Raw genomic sequence first — 25,872 nt, 5'->3', positions numbered from 1 at the left:
TCCTTAATATCTCTTAATATCAATGGACTCAATTCCCCAATAAAAAGACATAGACTAAAAGACTGGCTACACAAAAAGGACCCAACATTCTGCTGCTTACAGGAAACCCATCTCAGGGAAAAAGACAGACACTCAGAGTGAAAGGCTGGAAAACAATTTTCCAAGCAAATGGTCTGAAGAAACAAGCTGGAGTAGCCATTCTGATATCGAATAAAATCGACTTCCAACCCAACGTTATCAAAAAAGACAAAAAGGGACACTTCATACTCATCAAAGGTAGATCCTCCAAGAGGAACTCTCAATTCTGAATATCTATGCCCCAAATTCAAGGGCAGCCACATTCATTAAAGAAGCTTTAGTAAAGTTCAAAGCACACATTGCACCTCACACAATAATAGTGGGAGACTTCAACACACCACTTTTATCAATGGACAGATCGTGGAAACAGAAACTAAACAGGGACACAGTGAAACTAACAGAAGTTATGAAACAAGTAGACTTAACAGATATCTACAGAACATTTTATCCTAAAACAAAAGGATATACCATCTTCTCAGCACCTCACAGGACCTTCTCCAAATTGACCATATAATTGGTCACAAAACAGGCCTCAGCAGATACAAAAATATTGAAATTGTCCCATGCATCCTATCAGACCACCATGGACTAAGGCTGATCTTCAATAACAACATAAACAATGGAAAGCCAACATTCACATGGAAACTGAATAACACTCTTTTCAATGATACCTTGGTCAAGGATGGAATAAATAAAGAAATTAAAGACTTTTTAGAGTTTAATGAAAATGAAGCCACAACATACCTAAACCTATGGGACACAAGGAAAGCATTTCTAAGAGGGAAACTCATAGCTCTGAGTGCCCCCAAAAAGAAACTGGAGAGAGCACACACTAGTAGCTTGACAACACATCTAAAAGCTCTAGAAAAAAAGGAAGAAAATTCACCCAAGAGAGTAGACGGCAGGAAATAATCAAACTCAGGGGTGAAATCAACCAAGTGGAAACAAGAAGAACTATTCAAAGAATTAACCAAATGAGGAGTTGGTTCTTTGAGAAAATCAACAAGATAGATCAACCCTTAGCTAGATTCACTAGAGGGCACAGGGACAACATCCTAATTAACAAAATCAGAAATGAAAAGGGAGACATAACCACAGATTCTGAAAGAATCCAAAACACCCTCAGATCCTTCTACAAAAGGCTATACTCAACAAAACTAGAAAACCTGGACGAAATGGACAAATTTCTAGACAGATACCGCGTACCAAAGTTAAATCAGGATCAAGTTAACGATTAAACAGTCTCATATCTGCTAAAGAAATAGAAGCAGTCATTAATAGTCTCCCAGTCAAAAAAAGCACTGGACCAGATGGGTTTAGTGCAGAGTTCTACCAGACCTTCACAGAAGATCTAATTCTAGTTCTGCACAAACTATTCCACAAAATAGAAGTAGAAGGAACTCTATCCAATCATTCTATGAAGCCACAATTACTCTGATACCTAAACCACAGAAAGATCCAACAAAGATAGAGAACTTCAGACCAATTTCCCTTATGCAAAAATACTCAATAAAAATCTCGCTAACCGAATACAAGAACACATTAAAGCAATCATCCATTCTGACCAAGTAGGTTTTATTCCAGGGATGCAGGAATGGTTTAATATATGGAAATCCATCAACGTAATCCATTTTATAAACAATCTCAAAGACAAAAACCACATGATCATCTCGTTAGATGTGGAAAAATCATTCGACAAGATCCAACACCCATTCATGATAAAAGTCTTGGAAAGATCAGGAATTCAAGGCCCATACCTAACATTGATAAAAGCAATCTACAGCAAACCAGTAGCCAACATCAAAGTAAATGGTGAGAAGCTTGAAGCAATCCCATTAAAATCAGGGATTAGACAAGGTTGTCCACTCTCCCCATACCTACTCAACTTTGTAATTGAAGTCCTAGCCAGAGCAATTCGACAACAAAAGGAGATCAAGTGGATTCAAATTGGAAAAGATGAAGTCAAAATATCACTTTTTGCAGATGATATGATAGTATATATATGTGACCGTAAAAATTCCACCAGAGAATTCCTAAACGTGATAAACAGCTTCAGTGAAGTAGCTGGATATAAAGTTAACTCAAACAAGTCAATAGCCTTTCTCTACACAAAGAATAAACAGGCTGAGAAAGAAATTAGGAAAACAACACACTTCTCAATAGTCACAAATAATATAGAGTATCTTGGCGTGACTCTAAGGAAGTGAAAGATCTGTATAATAAAAACTTCAAATCTCTGAAGAAAGAAATTATAGAAGATCTCAGAAGATGGAAAAATCTCCCATGCTCATGGATTGGCAGGAGCAACATTGTAAAAATCGCTATCTTGCCAAAAGCAATCTACAGATTCAATGCAATCCCCATCAAAATTCCAACTCAATTCTTCAACGAATTAGAAAGAGCAATCTGCAAATTCATCTGGAATAACAAAACACCTAGGATAGCAAAAACTCTTCTCAAGGATAAAAGAACCTTTGGTGGAATCACCATGCCTGACCTAAAGCTTTAGTACAGAGTAATTGTGATAAAAATTACATGGTAGTGGTATACTGACAGACAAGTAGACCAATGGAATAGAATTGAAGACCCAGAAATGAACCCACACACCTATGGTCACTTGATCTTTGACAAGGGAGCTAAAACCATCCAGTGGAAGAAAGACAGCATTTTCAACAAATGGTGCTGGCACAACTGCTTGTTACCATGTAGAAGAATGCGAATCGATCCATTCCTATCTCCTTGTACTAAGGTCAAATCTAAGTGGATCAAGGAACTTCACATAAAACCAGAGACCCTGAAACTTATAGAGGAGAAAGTGGGGAAAAGCCTTGAAGATATGGGCACAGGGGAAAAATTCCTGAATAGAACAGCAATGGCTTGCGTTGTAAGATCAAGAATTGACAAATGGGACCTCATGAAACTGCAAAGCTTCTGCAAGGCAAAAAACACCATCAATAAGACAAAAAAACCACCAACAGATTGGGAAAGGATCTTTACCTATCCTAAATCAGATAGGGGACTAATGTCCAATATATATACAGAACTCAAGAATGTGGACTCCAGAAAATCAAATAACCCCATTAATAAATGGGGCTCAGAACTGAACAAAGAATTCTCACCTGAGGAATACTGAATGGCAGAGAAGCACCTGAAAAGATGTTCAACATCCTTAATCATCAGGGAAATGCAAATCAAAACAACCCTGAGATTCCACCTCACACCAGTCAGAATGGCTAAGATCAAAAATTCAGGTGACAGCAGATGCTGGTGAGGATGTGGAGAAATAGGAACACTCCTCCATTGTTGGTGGGATTGCAAGCTTGTACAACCACTCTGGATATCAGTCTGGCGGTTCCTTAGAAAATTGGACATAGTACTACGAGAGGATCCAGCAATACCTCTCCTGGGTATATATCCAGAAGATGTTCAAACCGGTAAGAAGGACACATGCTCCACTATGTTCATAGCAGCCTTATTTATAATAGCCAGAAGCTGGAAAGAACCCATATCCCCCTCAACAGAGGAATGGATACTGAAAATGTGGTACATTTTCACAATGGAGTACTACTCAGCTATTAAAAAAATGAATTTATGAAATTCCTAGCTAAATGAATGGACCTGGAAGGCATCATCCTCAGTGAAGTAACATAATCACAAAGGAACTCACACAATATGTACTCACTGATAAGTGGATATTAGCCCTAAACTTAGGATACCCAAGATATAAGATACCATTTGCTGAACACATGAAACCAAGAAGAATGAAGACTGAAGTGTGGACACTATTCCCATCCTTAGAATTGGGAACAAAACACCCATGGAAGGAGTTACAGAGACAACGTTTGGAGCTGTGATGAAAGGATGGACCATCTAGAGACTGCCATATCCAGGGATCCACCCCATAATCAGCTTCCAAACACTGACAGCATTGCATACACTAGCAAGATTTTGCTGAAAGGACCCAGATATAGCTGTCTCTTGTGAGACTATGCTGGGGCCTTGCAAACACAGAAGTGGATGCTCACAGTCAGCTAGTTGATGGATCACAGGGCTCCCAATGGAGGAGCTAGAGAAAGTACCCAAGGAGCTAAAGAGATCTGCAACCTTATATGTGAACAACATTATAAACTAACCAGTACACTGGAGATCTTGACTCTAGCTGCATATGTATCAAAAGATGGCCCAGTCGGCCATCACTGGAAAGAGAGGCCCGTTGGACTTGCAAACTTTATATGCCCCAGTACAGGGGAATTCCAGGGCCAAAAAAATGGGAATGGGTGTGTAGGGAAGTGGGGGGGGGGGAGGGTATGGGGAACTTTTGGGATAGCATTGGAAATGTAAATGAGGAAAATACCTAATAAAAATATAAATAAAAGAACTATATAAACAATAAATGTAATATTTCTTACAATCTTCCTCAGATTAAAATAAAAGATGCTGAAAGATTTACTTCTTTGCTTTTATAAGTGAAATCATGAGTGTGGCAAAGGCATTGAAAGCACAGAGTCCCAGCCTAGGGACTTTCATTTCTCATGTCACAGGGAGCAACAGCACAAGTGATCCACAGCTGGATAGAGACTATGACTTTTCCTATCACAGTGATCAAGAACACAGATGACCCATAGGTAAATAAATCTTCCTCTTTTGGATAGGGATGAAGTGCACAAAGTCATTGTACTAATTGTAATCCCACCAGCAATGCAGGAGTGTTCCTCTTTTCCACATTCTTGCAAGCATTTGCTCTCACCTCAGTTTTTCATCTTAGCCATTCTGACTGGTGTGAAGTGAAATCTCAGTGTTGTTTTGATTTGCATTTCCCTGATGACTAAGGCTGTTGAACATTTCTTTAGGTGTTTCTCAGCCATTCCAGTTTCTTCAGTTGAGAATCCTCTATGTATCTTTGTTCCCTATTTTTAATAGGGTTACTTGGTTCTCTGGAGTCTAACTTCATGAGTTCTTTTTATAAATTGGATATAAGCCTGCTATTAGATGTAAGATTGATAATGATCTTTTCCAAATCTGTTGATTGATGTTTTGTCCTGTTGACAGTGTCCTTTGCCTTACAGAAGCTTTGCAATTTCATGAGGTCCCATGTGTTAATTCTTAGAGCATAAGTCATTGGTGTTATATTCAGGAACTTTTCCCCTGTGCATGTGTATTCGAGACTTTTCCCCACTTTCTTTTCAATTAGATTTGTTGTATCTGGTTTTATGTGCAGGTCCTTGATCCACTTGTACTGGAGCATTGTACAGGGACATAATAATGGGTCACTTTCCAGTTTTCTACCTGTTGACCAACAGTTGAACCAGCACCATTTGTTGAAAATGCTGTCTTTTCCCCACTGGATGGTTTTAGCTCCCTTGTCAAAGATCAAGTGATCATAGTTGTGTGGGCTCATTTCTAGGTCTTCAATTCTATTCCATTGATCTACCTGCCTGTCACTGTACCAATACCATGCAGTTTTCATCACTATTTCTCTTTAGTACAGCTTGAGGTCAGGGATGGTTATTCTTCCAGAAGTTCTTTTATTGGTAAGAATAGTTTTCACTCTCCTGGGTTTTTTATTATTCCAAATGAATTTGAGAATTGCTCCTTCTAAATCTATGAAGAATTAAGTTGGAATTTTGATAGGGATTACATCGAATCTGTATATTGTTTTTGGCAAGATGGCCATTTTAACTATATTAAACTTGCCAATCCATGAGAGTGAAAAATCTTTCCACCCTCTGAGGCCTTCTTCCATTTCTTTCTTCAGAGATTTGAAGTTCTTGTCATATAGATATTTCACTTCATTGGTTAGAGTCACACCAAGATACTTTATATTGTTTGTGAATATTGTGAAGGGTGTCATTTCCCTAATTTCTTTCTCAGCCTGTTTATCCTTTGAGTATACTAAGGCTACTGATTTGTTTGAGTTACTTTTATATCTGGCCAGTTTGATGAATTTGTTTATCAGCTATAGGAGTTCTTTCATGGGGTTTTAGCAGTTCCTCAGAAAATTTGACATAGAACTACCTGAGGATCCAGCTACACAACTCCTGATCATATACTCAAAAGATGCTCTAATATGTAATAAGGTCACATGTTCTGCTATGTTCTTAGCAGTCATATTTATAATAGACAAAAGCTGGAAACAACCCAGATGTTCCTCAACAGAGGAATGGATTCAGAAAATGTAGTACATTTAGACAATTGAATACTACTCAGTTATTAAAAACAATGACTTCATGAAATTCGGAGGCAAATGGATGGAACTTGGGAATATCATCCTGAGTAAGGTGACTCAGTCACAAAGGAACAAACACTGTATGTACTCACTGTAGATATCAGCCCAAAATTTCAGGACACCCAAGATTTAATTCACAGACATTATATAGTCTAAGAAGAAGGAAGACTAAAGTGTAGATGCTTCAGTTCTTTTTAGAAGGATGAACAAAATACTCACAGGAGGAAATATGGACACAAAGTATGGAGCAGAGAGTAAAGGAAAGGTTATATATGGGATGGAACACCAGGTGAGGCAGTTTCTGAATGGCCTTTCCATTATAATTTTTACCTATTATCTAACCCTGTATTCCTTCAAGCAACTGGACAGAGTAAATTACACCTTTCCCCTATTTAAAAAAAATAAGGAACTTATTTTGCTTTGTTCACTGTTTAAATATGAACAAATTTTCTTTTTCTCATTTTTTCCTGGCTCTATTAGCTTTCTAGTTGACAATCTATTTCCTGTGTTGATTTTTTTTTTATTTTTGTTTTGTTTTTTGAGACAGGATTTCTCTGTGTAGCTCTGGCTGTCCTGCAATTCACTCTGTAGACCAGGATGGCCTTGAACTCAGAAATCTGCCTGCCCCTGCCTTCCAAGTGCCTGGATTAAAGGTGTGTTCCACCACTGACCAGCTATATTATATTTCCTAATTATACTGCTTAAGAATTTCCTGTACTGTTGATTACAGTTCGAATATCTTTTTCTTTCTTTTTTCCTTAGATGATTATATTGAAGCCATATTCACCTTTAATGGAGAACTGAACATCTCTGCTGAGTTATGATGGTTAATTTTAGATGCTGGCTTCCCTAGATAACAAGGTGTGCAGATAGCTAGTAAAAATGCAGTGCACAGCTCTTATTCCTGGGATAAATTTAGAATCCCACAGTCCATTCATTCCTGCCTCCCCATACTTACTCTTTATTACTCTGCAGTACTCTTCTCTTTACTACTCTCCCTTTATTCTTATTCCCCTGAGATTCTGCCTCTTGTTCCTAATTAGTTCTTTCCATCTTAACTACTCAACCTTCCCTTCTAGCCAATCTTTATTCCTTTATGTCAGTAACTGATATGCAGAAACATTTTCTACCAGGAACTCCCAGTGGCCACATTGGGCTGGGATTCAGGTAGGTGATTTTCACTATGCTTCCTCACCCCCATCTAAATCTCTCCAGACTTATTTTAGTTCTTCAGCAACCTGCCAATAGGAGCCTCTCCTCCCACCCTACCTCTATTATCTTGAGATGCCTTCCCTGGGTACAGACCCTAACATCACACCCCACCTCTAGCTCTTTCCCACTGCTTCTCACAGGCTTTACTTTCAGCTCATTTGCTATTCCTTTGAATACCTTTCTACACAGAGAAGCACTCATGACCCCACAGTAACAACATTTTGTCTAGGATCCAGAGTGGGAAACAACAACCAAAGAATGTAACACTTAACCAATGATGATGATATCCAAAATTTATTTCAAGGAACAGCTCAAATATCCTAATTCTAGATGCCTAGATTCCAGTGCAAGCATACAAACATGAACATCTAAAAGAAAATGCCTTCCTTGAAGCCAGTCATCCTAATGTAATCAGCTTTGAGAAATAGAATTTGACTGAAGTACAGAATGGGACTTCAAAATAGAATTGTAAATATATTCAAGAACCTTAAAGCATATGAATAAATGCCTTAAGGAAGAACATGAAAAGACAAGCAAATAGTTTAATAACATAATAAAAACAGTGCAAGACATGAAAGAAGTAGCATCTCTCTCTCTCTCTCTCTCTCTCTCTCTCTCTCTCTCTCTCTCACACACACACACACACACACACATACACACACACTGCAACAACAACAAAAAACCCTGAATATTAAAAAAAACTTAGAATAAACCACAGAAGTATCTTTGTCAATAAATTACAAACATGGAATACAGAATTTTAGCTCTTGAAGAAAATGTAGATGAAAGGTATCTTAGTCACTGTTTTATTGTGAGGAGACTCCTGGCTAACTCTTTTAACAGAAAACATTTAATTGGGAACTTACTTACAGTTTCAGAAGTTTAGCCCACTATAATAATGCCAGGAGGCATGCCATGAGTAAGCCTGCTGGTAGGTAAATATGGTGCTAGAGAGATGGTTAGGAGCTTTATTCTGACAATTAAGATTGATAGAGAAACTTGGTTTACCATGGGCTTTTGAAACCTCAAAGCTCAACACCAGTGACTCACTTTTCCAACAAGACCACATCTTCTAATCCCTTCAAATGCCATTCCCTTGTAGCTAACACTCAAATATATTATAAGCGTATTGGAGCCATTCTTATTCAAACCTCCATAAGAGTGATAGCACAGTCAATGAAAATGCTATATCAAAAATTTTTAAGCACACAAAATTGAGGAAGTCTGGAACACGATGAAAAGACTGAATGGAGGAAAAAGAATATAACTAGGTCAAAGGCAGAAAAAACAAACAAGCAAACAAACAAACAAACAAATCATTTCTAGTAAATTAGAACTCAATTTTTCCAGTCTGAAGAAGATACAAAGTGACGAAGAGCATGCAGAAAAACAAACAGATAGGACCAGAAAAGAAATGTCCCAAGACTTGCAATAATCAAAACAGAAAATGTACAGAAAAAATTTGGAAGGATAGTAAAATCTATAATGAAAAAAGACTAAGAAACATATAAAGGCAATATCATTAGAAAAACAGCAGACCACAGATGCCAGCCATATTATTATACCTAGCTAAACTATCAATACCAATGAACGGGGCGGGGCAGGGGGAAGAAAGCCAATTCACATTCCACAATAAAATCAATTTAAGCAATTTCTATCTACCAATCCAGATTTACAGAATGCACTAGAAGTAAAACTTCAGTTTATAGAGATTAACAACACCAAAGAACACATAAAGAATAAGTAACCTCAGAACAGAAAATCAAAAGAAAGGAAAAAAATCACTAAACCATATGAAAGTAATTAATAAATACTTGTCTTTTTAAATCTCAACATTATTGGTCTCCATTATTCAACCAAAAGACACAGAACAATATAATGGATAAGAATCCAGGATCCATCTTTGGGCTACATACAACAAAACCACCCCAACATCAAGAATAGGTGTTATTTCAGGATTAAAACTGCAGAAAAATCTATTTCACCCAAATCGATCAAAGTGGCAAGCAGGTGTAGCTTATCTTATAAAATAGACTTCAGAATAAAACTAATCAGAGGAGAAATGTTCAGATGTTATATATTCATCAAAAAATATTCAACCAAGAGGGCATTGTAATTCTAAATATCTATGCGTCCAAGTTCATAAAAAGAACATTACTACAACTAAAATCACATACTGAGCATCACAGAGTGTTAGTGAGTAATTCTAATGCCCCATTCTCATCAAAAGACCAGACAGAAAAACCAAAATAAACACAAATTATAGAGTTAAATAAAACCATAAATTAAATGGACCTAGCATACACTTACAGACTATCCCACCCAAACACACGTGCACACACACACACACACACACACACACACACACACACACTCACACACCAGATATAAAAATATTAAAATAACACTCTGCCTCCAATCTGGTCATCTTCGATTAAACTTGGATATTAGAAATGACAGGAAGCATACAATTTCATGGAAACTGACTAACTCACTACAGAATGACAAGTGAGTCAAAACAGGAATCAAGAAGATGACCCAGAGAGTTGGGGCCATGTGTCTTGTAGACTTCAACACTTATATAGGCTGTCTCTGCCCCTTGCTGGGGCAGAGCTGTGCTGGAGAGCTGTTCCTGGTGAGCTGAATGCAGGAAACATGGTGGGCTAACCAACTTGGTTACTGTCCAGGCCCAAATCCAGGGCTTTGAGTTGGCCCATCCCAACATCTAACCCCATCATTGAACTGCTGCGGTATGTGAAGAGGCCAGTCCTGGTCAACTAGCATCTCCCTGACACAGGGCAAAAGAGTATATCTGAGAGGAGTACCACTCAGTGAGGATCCATTGTAGATAATGTAGGAATATTTGAGGCCTTTAAGCCAGATCAATGACTCACTGAAATTATTTGCCAGATTCCATGTCAAGAGTTTTAAAATTTTGGGGGGTTGGGGAGTTGTAATGGAAGAAAGTAGATATGGAGGGCTGGGATGTTTGCTGAATTGTGGTACATAATGCATAATTCACAAAAAATGAATAAAAATTTTAAGGAAAAAAACCCCAAAATATTTATAATTGAATTAAAATAGAATCACAACATGTCCTTTCTATGGGACATAATGGAGGCAGTTAAAAGAGGCAAGTTCATATCATTCAGTGCAGACATCAGAGAACTTGAAGAGATCTCTTATTCGTAACTTAACAGCACATCTATACAGATTAAAAACCAAGAAGAAAATATGTCCAAAATGGGTTATTCTAAAGGGAATAAAAGATAGTGTATAAAGTTCCAAATATGTGTTATTGAATCCTAGGAGCATAGATTCAAGTGTCCCTAATGAAAGAAAAGTTCTATTCTGGAAATTACACATAAATAGTCCCAAAACTAAAGGAAGTCACAAATCACTGTGCTTCTTAATACACCAGTTAGGACAACAGGAGGATAGTGGGACAAACAGGCAACAGGCTTCAGATCATTCTTAGCTTTGCCTCAGTGGAAATTAGTGTGCTGCTAAGAACAATTTGGTAGTCATTAAACGCTATAGATTTGGTTAGGTAAGGGAACTTAAAGAGAGCCTAAGGTAATTTTAACTCTGTACTTGCATCTCCAGAGTCCTTCACAATCATGGCATTTGAATCACTGTACATTCAGAATCTTCAACATGGAGTTGCTTTTTCAGAGAATTTCAGTCCACACTGGACAAACATCATTTCTAGGCGCATATGTTAAAATATTTCTGAAGATTGAGATCTGAACTGATGGATTGGGAGATCTGATAATCCTTCCTGTATAGCACAGCATTTAAATAAAACAAAACAGTCAAAAAATTTGAATTCATTCTATGAAGGCCTGAGGTTGGAATTGCTGTCTTATGCTCAACTCTTTTTTGCTGTCAGACCCAGACCAGAAGCTATAATTAGTTTTCTAAACTTTATCACTCCCAAAACAATACAACTAACTTTTATGGGACTCTACACCATATGATTTCTAACCCTTTGTTTTTTGAGTGATTTGCTACAGTATGATAAATCACGATATGTTGCTCCATTTCTTTAAGGAACAGTGATATACTGGTTAGGATTATTTGTTTTTGTTTGTTTGTTTTTGTTTTATTTTGTCCTGTCCAGCAGGACCCAGTTATTTGTGGGTGCAAGGGGGACTGCAAACCTGAAGAGAAATGAGTGGAAGGGAAAGAGAAGCGGAGACCAAGGAGGATTCCTGGCAAGGTCTCAGTTTATTAGGCTGAATTGCCAGGTTTTAAGCACACAGCGAGGGAAATAGGGAGGGGTTGAGGGGGAATTAATAAAGAACAAAGAAGTGGGCATCTGCGGACATGAAGGCCGAATTCAGACTGCAGGCGGGAGGCACTCTGAGTCTTATCTCTGGAATGTAGATTCCTCCTTAACAGCCCTGGGTGTCAGGCTGGGCTCAGCACAGAACTCAGGTCCTTAGAAGTCTTGGGAGTCAGGAAGAGATAAGGAAGAGGGGACTATAATTCAGCTTTTTATGGCCTCAGATGCCAGGAAGGGAATAGGGAGGAGGAGGTGATGACTGGCCCCTTAGCACAAGGCCATTTGGCTTGTTAGAGTGGGAAGCTGCGAAAGGCTTACTTTTTCACAGTATGGTCTCCAACATTATTTTAGGTTTTTTTTGTCAATTTGACAGACGCTAGAGTAGTCTCTGAAGAAGGAACCTCAATTGAGAAAATGTTTCCTCTAGTTTGGCCTATAGTATATCTCTGAAAGAATTTTCTTGATTAGTGGTTTCATAGCAGGGCTCAGCCACTGTGCTGGTACCACCAATGAGTAGGTGGTTCTGGGTTGTATAAGAAAAGAGGTGTAGCAAAGCATGAAAGAGTCAATAAGAACATGGCTCAATGGCTTCTGCTTCTGCTCCTGTCTTTGCTCCCCTCAATGATGTGCTTAAGTTATAAACCAAAAAAAGCAAAACCAACTAACCAACCAACCAAATAAACAAACAAAAAATGGATACAACATATTTCCTCTCCAATGCTTTGTTTTTAAAGCTTTAAGTTTATCACAGAAATAAAAAGCAAATTAAACACCTAATTAATACTAATGCCTCTGAGTCATAAAATAAAAATAAAAGCTTATTCCCCCATTTTAATTGTCATTGAAACAACTTTTACTGATCTGTTCTTTGCATGCAGCTTTTCATAGAATGTCTACCAAAACCACTAATGATGTGTATTTTAAAACAGGCACCAAAGGAAGATTTTGTGGGGAAGATGACATTAACTTAAGTCTCCAAAAAACTTTCTGTAAAAGAAATTTATATTTCCAGATAGAGCATTTCTCCTGATGACTTGTGTGGGGTTTTGATATATAACAGATTGAGGGAGATTAAGATTAATGTTAGTTTGAGAAAACCTTGGTCAGCTGAATTAATGAGTATGGTTTTGGTCATCTCCAGAAGTTCTCCAGATAAGAAAGAGCATGTCTCTGACATCTCATAGTGATAACATAGGAGCTTCCATTGTATGCCCTGCTTCATTAAAATACATTTAATTTCCTGGACTATATGTTGGAATGTTTTAAGTCATTTTTATTAGACATTTTCTTCATTTACATTTCAAATGCTATCCCCAAAGCCCCCTATACCCTCCCCCCACCCTGCTCCCCAACCCACTCCTGCTTCCTGGCCCTGCCATTCCCCTCTACTGGGGCATATGATCTGCACAATACCAAGAGCCTGTCCTCCCATTGATGGCTGACTAGGCCATCCTCTGCTACATAGGCAACTAGAGACACATCTCTGGGTGGTACTGGTTAGTTCATATTGTTGTTCCTCCTATAGGGTTGTAGACCCCTTTAGCTCCTCTGGTACTTTCTCCTGCTCCTTCATTAGGGGTCCTGTGTTCCATCCAATAGCTGACAGTGAGCAGCCACTTCTGTATTTATCAGGCACTGGCATAGCCTCACAAGACAGAACTATGTCAGGGTCATGTCAGCAAAACTTTTCTGGCATATGCAAAAGTGTCTGGGTTTGGTGATTGTTTATGGGATGGATCCCCGGGTGAGGCAGTCTCTGGATGGTCTTTCCTTCTGTCTCAGCTCTGAACTTTGTCTCTGTAACTCCTTCCATGGGTATTTTGTTCCCCATTTTAAGAAGGAGCAAAGTATCCACATTTTGGCCATCCTTCTTCTTGAGTTTCATGTGTTTTGCAAATTGTATCTTGGGTATTCTAAGTTTCTGGGCTAATATCTGGGCGCTTATCAGTGAGTGTATATCACGTGTGTTCTTTGGTGATTGGGTTACCTCACTCAGGATGATATCCTCCAGATCCATCCATTTGCCTAAGAATTTCATTAATTCATTGTTTGTAATTGCTGAGTAGTACTCCATTGTGTAAATGTACCACCTTTTCTGTATCCATTCCTCTGTTGAGGGACATCTGGGTTCTTTCCAGCTTCTGGCTATTATAAATAAGGCTGCTATGGACATAGTGGAGCATGTGTCCTTCTTACCAGTTGGAACATCTTCTGGGTATATGCCCAGGAAAGGAATTGCTGGATCTTTCGGTAGCACTATGTCTAATTTTCTGAGGAACTGCCAGACTGATTTCCAGAGTGGTTGCACCAGCTTGCAATCCGACAAACAGTGGAGGAGTATCCATCTTCCTCTACATCTTCGCCAGCATCTGCTGTCACCTGAAATTTTTATTCTAGACATTCTGTCTGGTGTGAGGTGGAATCTCAGGGTTATTTTGATTTGCATTTACCTAATGATTAAGAATGTTGAACATTTTTTCAGGTGCTTCTCAGTCATACAATATTCCACAGTTGTGAATTCTTTCTTTAGAATTCTGTACCCTATTTTTTAATAGAGTTATTTTGGAAATTTTATATCAGCTGTCTTATTCTTTTTATTTAACTAAAAGGATTAATTGAAATCTAATCTTGTGATTATATAGGGAAAAGGCCATAAAAGATGTTTTTTATTATGTCTATTATTCCTACCCCTGAGTAACCACAACTCTGTGCTTTACTCAGTATTGATATTTATCCAAGTTCATTTAAGCTTTATGCACAAATTGAGGCTCACTTAGCAACTCAGAACCTCTCTGAGTCTCCCCCTTACAAGATGGTCTTGGAATGATTGTTACCAGGGCCACAGGCATTCTTTGTGGTCCACTAGGATTACATATCATTTCAAAACTTCTGTTTCAGTTGCACAAATATTTAATATTATTAATTTTAAATATTTAGGGTATAAATTCATTTTGAATGCAACTCACTAAAAAACTAAAATAATGCCCAATATCTTTAATTTGTCACCCCATTGATATATGTGACACCTACTGAATTTAATTCAAAAGTATGTGCTTTCACATTGTGGTTGTAGATGGGTATGTATTTCTATTGTGATATTCTTGAGATCATATATATTTCCTAGAATCATCTGATTCTAAGGACACATGTACGAGAAATTTCAAAAATTTCACGTAAACTGTGTAATTTTATCTGACTATTTTCTATTGGTGCCTCACTAGTGAACGTTGTGTTTTATAAAATGAGCTGCCAAGTGTCTCACTGATTTTATTTCTGCCTCAGATGGTTTAATAACAAGGGTGTGTGTGTGTGGGGGGGGTATTGACGACAAATGTTAATAGTCTTATGACTATTGTGATGCTAGAGATAAATGATTTCCACTGGAACATTTAGAGCAGAAATAAAGATTCTCATATTTGCTTAAGTAGCAGTGCACTTGCTTTGCCAATCACAGGTGGGCTTAAGCAGCACGGCTTTGTCTCCACACTTGAGGCTTGGGTCATGGCACCCAGACTAAGGTCAGCAACCAAAGAAAGTCAAACACACATAAAATAAAGCAGATGGGAGTTTTCTACTAGTACTCAGCCTCATTAATAGGTACAGAACACTGGCATAATTTAGATAAACTTTATCTAATCTCAGTAGGAGGCCAGCCCCAGGCTACAACCATTTGGGAGGAGAAACCATTCTTTCCTTTCTTTGTACACATTGGTCCTTTTTTCATAAATACTCATGTTGAGTTCCTAGAGGAAAATGAAATCCTTACTAATCTCTTAATCTTGAAGCTCTTGCGGAGATAGATTTTGACATCCTAGTAGGATCAAGGCCTAAAAGTCTTCTACATGGCTGTGTGTCCAAGTCCACAGTAAACATTTACTCTGGGACTTTGCGACGCAGAGCTTTCTCCACTCTACAATGATTTCACTGTCCCACATCATAACTGTGTTTATACAATATTATATTTGCTGTTTAAAGTTCATAAATATATTTGAAATATGAAATATATGTAAGGCATATGTTTTACCATGTGTTAATAGAAGGCACACATTCTAGTGCAGAAAAGAACAGTAGGAGCATTTAAATTGATCTGTGTTTTAAGCAGACGAGAAGCAAACAACAGGGTTTTCTGTGTACTTTCCCAGTCCTCTCTCTATGGACAATGCTCTTTATTCTGAGTCAGCCTGCTCTGACCTTTGTCATTTGCTGTACTAATGGAACATTTGTCACAGCAGTGGGACACAATGTTTGTTGTTTTGCTTGGTTATAAGGAAGTTTATGATATTATTCTTTTCTGGATAAAGCTTATGGGATGATGGGCATTTCCTGCCACAAATATTAACATAGATATTTAATAACAGTTTGAATTTAGAATGCATACTGAGTCCTAATAAATTATTTTCATATCTTTTCCAAACTATACCAAAGGTAGCTTTCACATTAAACATAATACACTTATTGTAGCAAACACTTGTGTGCTAGGTGGGCAGGTGAATAATTTTTCCCAGGTCTCTACTGTCATAATTAGGTGCCCTGGATCATGTCTCTTGTAAGTTAACCCTTTAATTTCACAGAGGTCCTATTTTAGGGTCACTACACAGTAGTCACACACACCTCTAAGAGACGAAGTCTAGTTTCTTCTATACATTATTTGAATGTTCCTTTGGCTAGATATTTCATGAGACTAGCCTTGAAATTAGATCTCCATTTGCAGAGAAGATGGAAATAGTTCTATCCATTTCAGAAATTGTAGTGGTCTTCAGATAAGACAGTACAAAAGTCACTTACAAATAGTGAAACACTAAAAATTTTGTAATCTTATCTCTTATAGTTCACAATGTCATGTTTTTCCAATGTAGATATTTAACTAAGTCCTCAAGGAAACAGGGGCATCAAATTTTCATTTGGAAAATTTATTGATATTCTAAAGAAAGCTCATGTATCATAATCATTTCATATCCTTAATGTACCACTTCCATTTTATAAAAGATACTGTCAGATGAGTTTTAAGCAAGCTACATAAATATTAAGCTTTCCTTTTAAACATTTAAACCTTTTCAAGTTTGTTAACTGATGTTAAGATTCCAAGACCTTTTAGTTTAAATATTATTCCATGTAAAGAATAGCTAAAAAATCAACTTTGGAACTCTGAATGTCTCTATTTATTGGTAGAAGCAAATATTCAAGTCTTACAAGTACCTATATACTTCATTTTATAATAATATTTAATATTTAATAATATTCATGCTAGTCCTTGGACTTACATTTTTAGAACACCTAGTATTTTCTGTTTAAGAAGGATGAGATATGAAAGAATAAAGAGAAGGCTTTGGATCTCCAGGGATTTAGTTTATCTTTGGTATTCATAGAGCTGAAGGATAGCAATGTGAAGCAGAGCCATACAAGTAGGGTTTTGGAGATAACAGATATTCAACTGATACTGTTAAAGCAAGCAACTGATACTATTAAAACTGATTATACAGTAAGAGAATACATTATTAAAGAAGTATAGCAAGATGGAGAAGGAGAATTTAGTAGAGGACTGGGTAACATAATGAACACAGCATAGACAATATACAACCTGGCTTTATAAGCCTAGGAGTAGGTCTGTGGATAGAAGGATGAGATAAAAGGGATTATGGAGACACTACCTAATGTGTAGATTCCATGGACAGAGAATAAGGAGTTAAATCACACATTGAACATGGAAGGTTCTTGCTATTAAGAGTTCCAAGGATTGTGTCTAAACTAGGTGACATAGAACAAATCATGGAGCTTACAGATCAAGTCCTAGGAAAAAAGTGGGTTTCTAGGGTATTGCAAAAGTTACACTCAAGGAAGGTAACTTGTCAATAAAACCCAGTTCATACTTGTGCCACAGACGTAATTGTTATTGGAACAAATACCTATGTGAAAACAGCACTGTCTCTGAGAAACAAAAAGTAAAAGACAAACCAAGAACAGAAAAATCAATCTTACCTGGCTAAATATCTTGTGGGAGGAAGGTGGTTTGAAGCAGTCAGTGGGTTATATATTCATTCTTTATTTCTAAAAAAATACTTGCAGGAGGATGGGAGCAAGCAAGTGATAAGATCAAATCTTGCTTACTGTGCCCTGCATAAGTGAACCAAAAGTTTTTCCTCTAAACCAGAGTTCATAACTTCAATATGTTTACATCAGGGTGTCCGTGGCTAAATCTTTATAACAAACACATAATCCATTATCCTTTGAAATTTTTTCCTAAGTTATATAATTTTATAGATATGGAATTGAGATTTTATAATTTAAATACACAAAGATTAAGGGGAAATCTCACAAACTTCAGTAGGAGAACAAAATGTAATAACTCTTTTTCACACACCTTCTTCTATGAATAATTGAAAATAACATTTTTGAAACTTCAGTGAGATATTACATAAAAGTAATTATTCTAGTTAGTGTGTAAATTAGTAAAAATTAAAGACAACAGGAATTATTTGACCTTTACCCACAGGAAAATTTTCACTACAGCTAAGAGCTTATAGCAATGAAACATTATTAGCTCTTCATTTTTTGATATAATGTCCATCTTCCTCCAATGATTAAAATTCACAATCTCTTTATTTTCTGAATTTAAAGTAATTCCATTCTGTTATTTCCTTGAGATCAATGTTTCCTTGAGATCAATGTACAGATCCAGTGTGTGGCAATTTTTCCCTTTATGCATTGCTATAAAACCTATTACTCACCTCCTTTTGGAAATCATCCAGCACAGCTAAATACAGCAATTGTTTCACACAAACCCAAACACACACACACACACACACACACACACACACACACACACACACACACACACACACATACACACACACACACACACACACACACACACAGATATATTTCATTGCTATACTCTTCTGCTTCTTTTTGACAGTGTTTTCTTAACAGTAATGAAGTTTAAGAAAAGGCAAAACTGACATCTTAGATCTGACTCTCATTGTGGACTTAGTTATTTCTCCAGTGCTGACTCCCCTCGCCCACCCTCCCCCCACATTAAACAGAGCCATGGGGATGTGTGGGGAGAAGCCAATTAGCCAGTTTATATTCTTTTTGTGACGATGATAGTTTCAGACACAGGAATTTGACACAAATTTTTCCAGCTAGAACTTAAGGCTGGCTTTTGGGATGACATGCAAAAGTACAAATTATCCTAGCTGTAGCTGGAAGTTTGCTTGTGTCAAAGAGAAGGGATGTTCTTGAGATAAAGCTGGTACAATCTTGGTAATGTGATTTAGTCAGCAGATCAGACCATACTTGAAGTCTACTCTCATCTAAGCTTTATCTACATTAACTAATGAATGATCTTCATTTCATGAAAGACTTCATACTAGACTCTCTCTGTGTGTCTGTGTGTCTACGCATGTGGTATGGTGTGTTAATGGGTGGTTTTTATATATCCTTGTATGTGTGTGTGTGTGTGTGTGTGTGCTTGTGTCTGTGTGATTTCATGCCTAGACAGTCATGATTACTTGTGTCTGACATGTTTGTCAAGTAAACAAGAAAGATATAGCTTTTTCCCATATGTGATGGAAAAAGAACAGCAAGGATTCCAACCCAGAATGAAACCTGAAGGATTTCCATGTGGTAGCAGAATCAGTCTTCATTCCGGGTGAAATGAGAAATGAGGAAGAATTACAGAGACTGGGGCTTCCTGGGAAGAAGTAAGGGCTACATAGACATGAGAGAATTCTAGGAATGTGAAAGCATTACAGAAATATACCTGCTTCCTTGGAAGGTACTTTTCAGATAATCTAGTCTACACTTTTCTTATATAGTCAGTTAACCTTAGTGAGGGGTAGACATTCACACCACTGACTTCTCTCTCCATTGTGCCATTCTGTCTACAGAGAAAATTTGCACAAACAGATGATTGACTGGGTGAAGAATGAAATAATGTTCCCTCCCTTGTCCTTGCCTGTAAGTTCCATTGTCTCCTTGAACTTTTTCAGTGTTCTCATTGTAGACAGCCTTGACCTTGTGAATTGCTGAGGAAAATGGTATGTGTTCATGTCTGTACAGTGTGTATGGTTTGTGTACAGAGTGTGTAATATACAATGTGATGGTGTGGTATGGTGTATTGTGGTGTCTGGGGAGGTGATAAGTGTGTTGTCTAGGGTCTATATGGAGCTGGTGTGTTAAGAGTATGTGGAGGAACACTGAGACATGGCTGTCATAGCTACATTTCTATTGCTGTGATAAAATAATATAAACCAGGAAACCTAGAAAGGAAGGGTTTACTTGGATCTTACAGAGTCAGATGGTCAAGAATACACCATCATAAGAACTGTAGCAGCAGACTGGCATGGTGGCAGGACCACAGCTGATTGCGCATATCTCCAACCAAAAACACTAAACTAAGAGGGCTCACTGGAAAAGGTACTCGCTTTTGAAATCTCAAAGTATAGTCTTCCTCCAGCAAGACTATACCTCCTAAATCTACCCAAATAGTCCCACCAGCTAGGTACCAAATATTCCAACACCTTAGACAATAGGAGGCATCTCATTCATACCCACACAGAAAGCTGGTATCTCAGACTGGTATCTCAAGTTGAAGATGCTGACAGTTACTGGCTTCTTGGTCCTCTGATGAGAAAATAATTCATCTTGCCCTCTGCTTGATGTAGAACTACAGTTACATTTAACATGGATGGTAAAATATATTTGTTGTAGGAAGTCATTGAGCCTTGGGATCTTTGTTACTTCAACCAAGCTAATCCATAGTCAGAAAATCATGAGTGAATATTTCATGTTGTACATTGGAAGAGACAGGGTAAGTGTCTTAAACACAGTCTTTGCTTATCTTGGTTATGTGCCCATGGATTTAGTTGCTATGGTTTAAAACTCTTTCCTTCCAAGGAACAGTTAGAGGGTTTCTTAATCACTAATATACAGAATCTGGTTTAACCTGCATCTGTCAAATATTGTGAGAAATATAATTGTGAGAAAGGGAAAGAAACAGAAGTATCTTATACAACACAGCACTATTTGCATTATTCCAGCTTCTGTTGGGGTTCTTTAGAGTAACAGAAAAGACAGAATGAATACATGCTAAAAGTCAGTTGATTAACTGGCTTTTGAGGGGAGATCGCAAAGAACTGTTTTCACACTGGAGTGGCTAAAAACCTGGTAGCTACTATCTGCAAGACTGGGCAATACAGCGGTCACAATCTGACACTGAATGATTGGAAGATTCCTTGTGGAAAGGCATTGTTTTCTATGTGAATTGAAACCTCATTCGGTTCTGATATCACTGACTGGATCAGCCACAGTGGCTTCTTTTCAGTAAGACACAAAGTCAAGAAGTCAAAAGTAAAAATAAAAGCATAGCTTTACTTTTTGACTTTCATTATGGCTGCAATACCCATACTCAGGGTGAGTATTCCCACTTTAAAAAACCTGATCAAGAAAACCACTCACAGTGTTCCCTAACAGTTTATCTCTGAATTGGCTACAGATACAGTTAAGTTGACAACTGTGGTTCACCATCACCATCCCCAGCTACTTAGCACTTACACATTTTTAAAGGCATCTCACTTTGATTATGAGTGTTGAGTAAAGAAGAGCAGATCCATGTCCAGGAGAGGCCAGTGTGTCACTAGAGTGTTAATAGATGAGGAGAAATTATCAGAGTAGGCAGGAACCAGCACCTTAAGCACAGGGATTCACCAGTGAGTTCTGATGGCTGACACAGGCTGAGTGTGAAAGAGAAGCAGACAAGGCTGGTTGTGGCTGTGCTTAATCTTTGCCTGGGTGATTCTTTAATCACTTACATTGTCTATAATTAAAACTCAATGGAGGTGTATAACCAAGATACTGAACTGGTTAGAGTTTACTTTTAATAATAGTTTAATATTGAAACAGAGACTCCAAAAGCTGCTTGTGTTAATGTGGTACTCATACATTGCAAATAAAACAGCCATGCACATAAAGTAAAATAAATATAAAAAGGAGAAAAGAAGTTTGTGAAAAATATATATTTCCAAGTCTTCCTGCTACTAGAAGGCTAATGAAGCACAGTTCCAAATGTTGGACTGGCTCTTCCTAGACAGTTCTTTGAAGGACTGCTTTATGCGGAAGGACTTCTCTTCTATTACTCTTATCTTCCCACTTTCCTGTAATGGAAGGGAAAAGCTGCAGACCCATGAAAAAAGTCTATGAAAAAGAAAAAGGAGCTGTCAGAAATTCCAGTTCAAAGGCTGCTGGCTGCTACAGTCAAAGCTCTACCTGTTCAACCAGCTTGTGAGCAAATAAGCCATTGAAAGGCACATTGTCAGGTCTTTGTTTTAACAGTTGAATGTGATTATAATTTGACAAACTACCATATCAGGTGAATGAGGGTAATAGAATATTTGTACATTTGTACTTAAAGCCATCACCCACCACCCCTACTCACGGAGCAATTTTCTTAATTTGTTAAGAAATAACTCACTAGCAGGCACTCCTCATAAATAAACATAAACATGCATCTATATTTCCATTCGACTCTTCCTTCCAATTTTCTTAATCCCGTTGTTTGCATCTCATTCCTTCTCCTCCGTTTTCTCCCACTCTTCTCTTTCAATATTTTCTGAAATAATAAGAGGTTAATTCATTTATAAATATTTGACAACATGTCCCTTTAAGATACTTTTTGGAAATTTTCTGAACAAAACATAAAACAACAGAAAAGCAATTGAAATACCTGATATCCTTAGGACTTTTATATAATTGTAACTTCTACATTTTGAAATGGACAAAATTTTCCCACTCATGATAGGGTGATGAATGTGAGTTCAGTGTCAGCTCCTGATAATTTCTACTGCAAGAAGTGCATTGGATATTTTATTGAAAAATCTTTTGCAATATTGATATCAGTGCAGTTAATCCTGTATAAAGCCAGTAATGATTTTTAATAACAGTAGGGTTTTCAGATAATCCTGGGTGAAAATTGTGAATACTTTGTGTTACAATTTTGAATTGACCTCAGAATTTAATTTCAGTGATCCAAGAATACTGACTGATACAAAGTTTCTGCTCATGAATTCAAGGCTCCCATTTAGGGCACACATCTGTAAAGTGAGACAAAGAGGAAGACAGTTTAAAATACTATTGGATTTACATCATATTTTCATGTAAGGATTTTATATAACTGAGATGAAAACCAAGAATCTCTATCATTTGCTCTAACTTCAAGTAATAAATTACTTTAATTTTCCAGGAAACAACTTACCTGTTTTATAGACATTTTCAATATTTTTAGTAGGAATTTCAAGTTTCTGAGTCAGCTTCACATATTTTTTCCACATTTCTTCAGTGATACTTGTTCCAGTTGCTGCAGTGCATGGGAGAAAAGTCAGAAGAGACAGCCCATATAATCACACATCATAGTCTAAGCTCATCAAGTCTTCTCATCAGTTGGTAAATCCTACTACTTCACCCCACCCTCCCTACCAGAATGGTGATGCCTGTCAGGGAAACATTATGAAGTCTGGTCAGACATTCTTACTCAGGATAAGATAATAACTTTCCATCTAATCATATCTATGTCATTGATTTAAAATCAGGAATATTAAAATTATTGTTACATTATGATCCAAATTATCCTGCACAATTCAACTTGAATTTCAAACAATCACGATTATACTTGAAATAGTAAACACATTCCTCCAGCAGTGTGTCATGAAATAAAATGCAGGGGACATAGTCATGCTGTAACTAACCACAAGGTAAAATGTTTTTTTCCCATATAAGATTTACATACCCAGTGCTACTGACAGATTCATGGCATATTTCCCATCATTAAGATATTGGACTTCAAATAGGATGGTGGTGTTTGAGACAAAATGTATCTCAATAAAAAGTGTACTTGGGACTGAAATAAATAAAATTTCCCTCATAAGATCATGGTATAGAGATTGTTATTTTTAATCACATATTGCTTAGGTTTGAGATTTTAATTTAAATACAACATTGACAATCTTCCCTCAACCCAGTATAAAAATGGGTGTGTGCCCATCCACACTCTTCTTCAACGTCATGGCATCATTATTCACTGCTTATTATCATCCTACCTTTATATTTATCATATTATAATAGATTTTTTATATTATACAAATCATGTATATAAAATAGCAATTTGTGAGATATAAAATGTTTATTCATAAATATAACTCAGTTCATCTAATGTAACTTGGATGTATCTAATATCTGTTTTTAATTATATTTGCTTAAAACAAAATTGAAAATTCTTTCACAATAATCTCATTTTTCCAAGGATACTACAACATATATTTTCTATATACAATTGCTGAGTCAGGGAAACTTTTCTTTTTTTTTTGATTGGATATTTTCCTCACTCACATTTCAAATGCTATCTTGAAAGTCGTCTATATCCTTCCCTGACCTGCTTCCCAACCCACCCACTCCCAATTCCTGGCCCTGGCATTACCCTGTACTGGGTCATATAATCCTTGCAAGACCAAGAGACTCTCCTTCCAATGATGGCCACCTAGACCATCTGCTACATATGCACGTAGAGACACGAGCTCTGGGGGTACTGGTTAGTTCATATTGTTGTTCCTCCTATAGGGTTGCAGACCCCTTTGGCTCCTTCGGTCCTTTTCTAGCTCCTCCAATGGGTGCCCTGTGGTCCATTCAATAGAATACTGTGATAATCTACTTCTGTACATAAAAAGCACTGGCAGAGCCTCACCTCAGAGGAGACAGCTATATCAGGCTCCTGTCAAAAGGCTCTTGTTGGCATCTGCCTACTGACTGGGTTTGGTGGTTGTTTATAGGGTGGACCCCCAAGTGGGGCAGTCTCTGGATGGTCATTCCTTCAGTCTTTGCTCTGAACTTTGTCACTGTAACTCTGCCCATGGGAATTTTGCTCCCCATTATAAGAAGGAACAAAGAATCCACATTTTGGTCTTCCTTTTTCTTGAGTTTTATGTGTTTTGCAAATTGTATCTTGGGTATACTAAGTTTCGGGGCCAATATCCACTTATCAGTGAATGCATATCATGGAGTTCTTTTGTGATTGGGTTACCTCACTCAGGATGATATCCTTCAGATCCATCCAATTGCCTAAGAATTTCATAAATTTATTGCTTTTAATTGCTGAGTAGTACTCCATTGTGTAAATGTGCCACATTTTCTGTATCCATCCCTCTGTTGAGGGACATTTGGGCTCTTTCCAGCTTCTGGCTATTATAAATAAGGTTGCTATTAACATATTGGAGCATGTGTCCTTATTACAAGTTGGAACATCTTCTGGGTATATTCCCAGGAGAAGTATTGATAGATCCTCTGGTAGTTCTATGTCCAATTTTCTGCGCAACCGCCAAACTGATTTCCAGAATGGTTGTACCAGCTTGCAATCCCACCAGCAATGGAGGAGTGTTTCTCTTTTATCACCTCCTCACCAGCATTTGCTCTCACTTGAATTTTGGATCTTAGCCATTTTGACTGTTGTGAGATGGAATCTCAGGGTTGTTTTGACTTGCATTTCCCTGATGATTAAGGATGTTGAACCTTTTTTTATATTGTAAAATATAGCATAAATATAATATGATAAATATAAGCATATGATGATAATCAGTGACAAAAATACGTGAAGGATTTGATAGTGTGGAAGTGTACACACTCACATTTTTAAGGGGAAAGGGAAGATTCAAAATGGTTTAACTATATTAAAATCTCAAAAGTAAACTATGCATGAGTAAATACATGATTAAGATAATCTGTAACATGTTTTTATATTGGAAAATGTATTTATTACAGCCCCAAGTGGATTTTATATTTTGATGCATATTGCCTCAAACACCATAGTCCTATTCAAAGCCCAGTTTTTGATTAAACTAGTAACTTCCTGAAGATGATAAGAACATTGGGTATGTAAATTTATATGGAAGAAAATATTTTTTGTTAATTGCAACATAGCTGTGTCCCCTGTATTTAGTTTTATGACATACTGTTGCATGAATGTGTTTACTAATATATTTCAAGTATAATCATTATTCATGGTGAGTTGTGCAGGATAATTTGTACA

Source organism: Mus caroli, unplaced genomic scaffold (assembly GCF_978045245.1).
Source record: "Mus caroli unplaced genomic scaffold, Mus_caroli_1 scaffold_7, whole genome shotgun sequence".
Classification (NCBI taxonomy): domain Eukaryota; kingdom Metazoa; phylum Chordata; class Mammalia; order Rodentia; family Muridae; genus Mus; species Mus caroli.
Note: the sequence above shows the minus strand (reverse complement) of the source record.